Consider the following 7,446-nt stretch of genomic DNA (forward strand, 5'->3'; position numbering starts at 1 on the left):
TGATGATGTGGATTGTAAACAATATCAATTTTCAGAGAGAAAAAAGAAAAGAAAAAGTAATAGTATATTTTACTTATCAAGTCGTACTGTCGGTGGGAGATTTTTAGATGAGTAGATGGTGAGAATTGAAAGATTTCTCAAATTCATGATATACGAAAACTTGATTGAAAAACTGAAAATCAAACTCCAAATTGTAATTAATAATTAATTGTAGTATTTAGTTGTGAACTTCCACGACCTCATCGTAAACTAATATTATCGTGAGTTAAAATTTGAGGGATGGTAGTTTTGCATTGAAAAAGGTATAAGTATGAGTACTTTTGACATACGTAACATTGTAACGTAAAGAAGTGTATGTAATTTCAGATACCTCTGAAAATATGATCTCAACAGTCAACTGAATTAGTAATAGTAATTAGTAATAGTAATAGTAATAGGTATTCTGTATAGTATAAATGTGGAGTAATAAATTAGTAAGGTGAAGATTGAGTTAAGTATAGGCTGTATAGCACGTCGATGAAGGAAGGAACAGCCAATTAAAGATAATTAATGCGACTGTGTAATACTCTCTATGTAATCAAGCTAGGAATTTACTACGTCAACAGAGAGTTTGACCACATTACTGATAGTAATACTATTAATGTAACTGTGTAGGCAAAAATAATTTTGTTTTTTTTTTTAATTTTTATTGTATTAACATTAATCTTTAATTTATTTATATTAAGTTTATCTTTAATAAGATAAATCTTATTCTTTTAATAGTAACATTCAATCAATTTTTATTTCAATCCTTCTTTTAATTTTTTTACCATTCTTACATAAAAACTCATCGTCCACCGCTAAGATTATTTTGCTGGAATGAAGTATGGGTCCTACTAAAGTACCACCACTATCTATCTTAGTGGATAACAACTCAATATGGGCCTCGTTATATGTCTCATATTTTCATTTTGATACATCCCTTATTGATTGTTTCACTTTATTTTTATTACTTTTGATAATAGATCCGTATTCTATTCATTTTACTATTTTACTCTCATTTTATTAGAATATTAATATGTAAAAGTAGAACTTACATTTTACTAAATTTTTCAGCCTTCTTTCCTCTGCATTTCTAAATTCAGTATTAAAGCGTTATACTTATTGAGGTACAAAGGGATTACCTAATATGGATGGTTGGATCTAGAGAATGAACCACAAAGACTAAAACATATGAATGTTAACTTTCTTTATAAAAATATTAATTTGGATTAAAACATACGAATGTCAATCGGAATTAAATGAAATATTATGTTAACATTATCGGTCATCTGGTGATAATATTTAAAAATCTAATTGTATATATCAAGATAGATTTTTAATCTAAATTTCTCATTTCTTTATTCACAAGAAGTGAATACTATACACTCCGTCCCATTGAAAATCACCCACTTTCTTTTTTGATTTATTCTAATCAAGATGACTCATTACATAAAATGGAAATACTTTTATTTCTACTTTATTCTCTCTCTTACTTTACTCTGTCCGCTTAATACACAAAATAAAGTTGCATTAAATCTCATACCGCCTAAGAAATGGATCATCTTTCTTAGAACGAAGAGAGTACTAGTTTATGTTTAAAAGAGGAGTAATAATATAATATTACTTTAAATGTAAGTGAATATTAATTTACTTTTCATATTTGTCAAGAATAGAAAAAATTAAATTTATAATTGTCTCAAAATTATCTAAAATTTCTTAATTTGAACACTATGCGATTTGCATCTTACACTCAACTGTCCTTGCCTTAGATTGAACTTTTGTGACCACTTTTGTTAGTGACTCATGATATTGATTGTTTCTTGATATAATTAGTCGTCATTGATCATATGCTACTGACGACAGGTAAAGAAACTAAAACTTGAGGGTTGGACATGATAAAAAAAATTTAACAATAACGAAAATATTTAAATAATTAATTAAAGAAAATATATTGCAATTTAAGTTGCAATACAACACCAAACTTTTATCTTATTTGTCAAATTAAATATTCCAGTTTTTTATTTTAATGATCATCTCACTGACTGAAGTCCAATTTTGATCCTTTATATTTTGTCCTAATTTTTTTTTTAGTTCCATACATTAAGTTTATAACCTTTTGGTCCCTAACATATTATTTTTGTACATTTTGGTCCAAAACAATGTCATAAACTAAATGTATGGGATCCGAAAAGAATTTTATGGAAAATGTACGGGACCAAAATTAGAATTTAGTCCGAGATTATAAATAAGTTATTAAATTGATCAAACATTTTGATTGCCACTTTTAACAGAAAATGATTATTTTGAACCAAAATAATATATTTGGGACCAAAAAGTACCAAAACTATATATTAGGGACCAAAAGGTCACGAACTTAATATATGAGACCAAAAGAATTTTATGGCAAATATAAGGGCCAAAATTGAACTTTAGTCTCACTTGTATAATTGATTGGCTGAGATGATAATTTAGATATTAAAAAAATCACAAGAGACTTCACTTGATTACATTCAAAATACTCCCTCCGTCCCGGATAATTCATCACAGTTTTCCATTTCGGTCTGTCCCATATAATTTGTCCCATTTCACTTTTACCATTTTTGGTAGTGGACCCCATATTCCACTAACTCATTTCTACTCACAATTTATTATAAAACTAATATATAAAGATAGGACTCACATTCCACTAACTTTTTCAACCTACTTTTCATTACAATTCTTAAAATCCGTGCCCGGTCAAAGTGACCCAAATTACCGGGACGGAGGGAGTATATTTTACACTCAAATCACAAATTTTACCTCAAACTTAAAGAGTGAACAAAGATGGCATAGAAATAAGTTCATGATTTGTTAGTCTCTCTTCCGATTCAAAGTCTTAAGCGATGTACTCCCTCCGTTTTATAGAAATAGACTATTTAGAAATGACACAAATTTTAATGCATAATTGATAAAGTAAGATGGAAGAAGAAAAACGTAATTAAAATTGTGCAGTGGATGGTGGGATCCATAAACACTAAAGTAACAGAATAAGGGGAAAAAATTGTCATAAATGGATATGGACTATTTCTATGGAACATACGAAAAAAGAAATACGGCCCATTTCTATGGGACGAAGGGAGTATTTTTTTTTTTGGAATATTCTGTGACACATTTTTTAAATAAAAATATCCTTCTCTTTTTACTCTACTTAAATCATAAAATTCTTGTCCAACTCAAGTAAAAAAACAACTTTGTTAAAAAAGCAGTAATTTACATTTAAAACGAAAATATATTTCCCAAAAAAATATGAAATACAAACCATTCTTTAAATGCAAATAGCAAATTAGAGTGTGGGCAAGTTTATTTTGTTGGTCGAGACGCTGGCTCGGTCAGTTTTAAATACTATACCATTTTATGCGATACAGATTTCCAGAATGTCTTAGTACGTGTGTTGAGATGAAAAAAGTACTAAGTGGGTTTATGTTGGGAAATACTTTGGAAGAAAAACACTCGAGAAAGGTGGCATGGAGCAAAATTAACAATCCTAAAAACAATGATGGTTTTGGATTTTGTGACCTACGTATGGTTAACCTTGCTTTTGGTATAAAAGCACGTAGGACTATTTTTAAGCAACCAAAATCTTTTTGGAGTAGACTTCTATGTTCAAAGTATAAGTTTGATATAAGTTTGAGCCTTCACTGGGATTTGATTCATGTACCTCCATATCTTACACTCTTCTCTGGAGATTAGTGTGCAACTCTTGGGCAATGATGCGAGAGAAGATTGTTTGGGCGTTGGGAACAGGTACGGAAGTGAAATTCTGGAATCATCGATGGATTCCTATTTTAGATAGTCTCTTATGAAGTAGCCATACAACGTATCCCTAATCATCATCTTCTTAAAACGGTAAATTATTTTGCTGAGAATGCAAGTTGGGAGTGGTCTAAGTTCCAACATACTCCCTCCGTCCCGGATAATTCGGGTCACTTTGACCGGACACGGGTTTTAAGAATTGTAATGAAAAGTGGGTTGAAAAAGTTAGTGGAATGTGGGTCCTACCTTTATATATTAGTTTTATAATAAAATGTGAGTAGGAATGAGTTAGTGGAATATGGGGTCCACTACCAAAAATGGTACTCCCTCCGTCCCGGAGTATTAGACTCACTTCTTTTGGGCACATGATTTAAGAAAGTGATATTTAAATAGTTAAAGTGGAGAGAGTAAAGTATGAGAGAGGGAAAAAGTAGGGGAGAGAAGAGAGAAAAAAGTAGGTGGAGAATAAAATAAGATAGATGCTTTTTGCTAAAAAAGGAAATGAGTCTAATATGTTGGGACATCCCAAAAAGTTTTTGAAAGTTGGTCTAATACCTTGGGACGGAGGGAGTAGTAAAAGTGAAATGGGACAAATTATTTGGGACGGACCGAAATGAAAAATTGGGACGAATTATCTGGGACGGAGGGAGTACTTTGCTAGAAGAAATGGTCTAAGTTCCACATTGCTATTACGCCCCCGGGTGAGGCACAAGGGGATGATGTAGTTTTCAGGGGCCTTCGCCATCAGGCACCTTTTTCCATTAAATCAGCTTGAAGGTATGGGAACAAGTCAAAGCTTGCAACGAGTTGTGCCATGGGGTAAAATTTGGAGTTGGTATGAGCCACAACGTATTAAAATGCTTCTATATAGTGGGGTCTTGACCAACGTGAGAGAAATAGGAGGCATCTATCAGAGATGGATTCTTGTAATGTGTGTGGCTGTGGAACTGAGAGTAGTTTACACATGTTACGATAGTGTACTTATGCTCTAAGAACATGGAAGGGCATTATGAGATATGGTGGGGAAGAAAGATTCTTTGAGCATTCATTGAGTTGACATATTGGTTGATTCAAAATATTAGCTCTAAGAGATTGATTGGGAATAATCTTAGATGGAGTTTAATTTTTAAAATATGATGTTGGCACATTTGGAAAAAGAGATGTGACTTCATTTTCAAAGGAATTAGGAGAGGACCAGATGTTGTTATGATGCAGATCGTTAATATGGCCAAATGGGTGGTGGAGGCTCGGATAGTCTACGATAGAGCTCTAGGTATTTCTCGATCGCCTATCTTAGTTGGTTGGCGGTTACCTTCGAGAGATATTTTAAAGCTCAACACGGCCATCTTTAAAGCCGAATGCGACCAATCTTCCACAGTCGGACCTTCGTCTTCAACTATCATGTTGTGCATGATAACACACGCATATATGATGTCGATGAGGTTTTACACAAACCAAGAACGACCAGATGCTTTGATAATCACGAGTCGTGCTTGTAGAACCCTGAACGTTCATTCAACATCTTTTCGAGCTGCATCTTGCCTTTGCGCAAAAAGAGCCCGTTTGGGGTCTTGCGGCGTGTTCAGGGTCTTCACGAAAGTCGGCCACCTCGATACCATCGGCGAGATAGTACCCCATGTTTTATTACCTATTGTTTTTTGTGAAGGCTATCGTCAGGGATTTACCTTCTAAAACTTGATTAGATACAGGGGATTGGTTGAAGACATTTATATCATTGTTTGATTCGGCGATCCCAAAAATTGCAAACCAAAAGCATAGGCAGTAGTCGGCGAATGCCTCTAGTACAATCGTCGGATGGGTGCCTTTGTGGCCGCTAGTGTACGCCTCTTTCCATGTTATGGCAATTCTTCCATTGCCAATGCATGAAGTCAATGTTGGAGCATCTCGGGGAAGTCTTGTACTACTCGTGAAGACGAAGCAATTGTTGACAATCGTTGATGTTGAGTGTTCGAAGATTTTGAGCACTAAAGGTTTCGAGAACGCCACTGCAAAATATTTTCATGCAATCACGGTCAGTGGATTCTGCAACAAAATTGATTTAAAACATGTCTGGTACAAAATCTTCAAGTCATCCTTTATATACGTAGGGCTAGTTAGAAGATGAAAAGACACATTGTTAGAGCATTCTCGCGACATGTCACATTCCATCCGGATAGGCGGTTATGTGAGTTACAATTTGACGGATGTTAGTCTGCATGATAATAAGATACTTGTGTACACAAATACAAGACTCTCATAAGAAGATTACGAAGAACGATAGCCCTAGAGGTGTGATAGCTCTTAATTTGTACTGTATGTTGTACATCAAGAGAAGTATCACTGGTTTTCCAGCAAAACAATTAGTTATACCATAAAGACCCTTTTGCACTTTATTTTATATTAGAGTCATATCATAGTGGTAGCATTGAACGTTGATGATTTATGGTTTGAAAGGATATATTGATTTAGTCTCTGGCCAGAATAGACCGGATTCTTGTAACTACGGGTATGTTTTGCTAAGCTAGGTCATCATTTATGTAAAGAGGCAATGAATTCTGAATTAGAATAAAATGTCAGACAATGAAGTTTACAGACTTTATTAGAGAAAGAGTGTTAAGTGGAGAGAAAGAGAGTTAAATATTCTAATTGGAGAAAAAAAATGAGTGAGTGTATTAATTGGAGAGAGAAAGTTACTTTATTATTTTTAAATATAAAAATGTCTCATCTTATTTGTGACAAACTAAAAAGGAAAGTGTATAATCTTAGGAATATAGAGATTATTATTTTGGACGACTGACCGTTACTTTTCTTTTTAAGGAATCAAGCATCGATGCATTATAATCCCTACGTCTCAAGGAAGATGACCTCTTCCTTAGCGACATATTATTTTATGCAAGTTTATTTTATGTATTAAGTGTAGAGAGTCAAGTAAGAGAGATGAAATAAAGTATAAATAAATATGAATCTATTTTAAATAATAGTTCGTCTTATTCCTCTTTGGGCCCTCCACTTTTGGGAATGGTATTTGTATAAACCTTGTTTACATGATATATATGGGATAAGGGACCTACTCAACCCTCCACTGTGAAGATGTTCGATTAAAAAAAAAAATTAATAGTTCGTCTTGAATGAAATATACTTCTCCTTTTCTTTAGCGTGTGCTATCTTTCACTTCATACTTTTACCAATCCGCAGTTATATTATTCCAAAAAAGCACATATTAGGAATATTTTGTTTTTTAATGATATAAAAGTTAAAGGCCAAATATTTTGGGATGATGAAACCTATACATTATCAAATATCTAACAGTGGATGATGATGGATACCCAGACTTTTTCTTCGAATATTCATTTTATTTTTGCCTTTTCTGATTTTTTGGATTTATAATCCAGCTCAACAATAGATTTGTAATTATGTACTACTGTATAAGAAAGTTTAATCCTTTAACAAAGATCATTAGGCCCCTTTTAAATGAGGCCTACAAGAAAACTTTGTGACCAAATATGATTAATGATTCCCTGTAGTTTTTTTTCACTCTTTTCTATGTATTACTCCCTCTATCCCCATAATTTGTCATCATTTAACCTGACACAAGTTTTAAAAAATTGTAATAAACAATGAGTTGAAAAAGTT

Source organism: Salvia hispanica, chromosome 3 (assembly GCF_029641045.1).
Source record: "Salvia hispanica isolate PSC_SH4W2 chromosome 3, Shi_PSC_v1, whole genome shotgun sequence".
NCBI lineage: Eukaryota > Viridiplantae > Streptophyta > Magnoliopsida > Lamiales > Lamiaceae > Salvia > Salvia hispanica.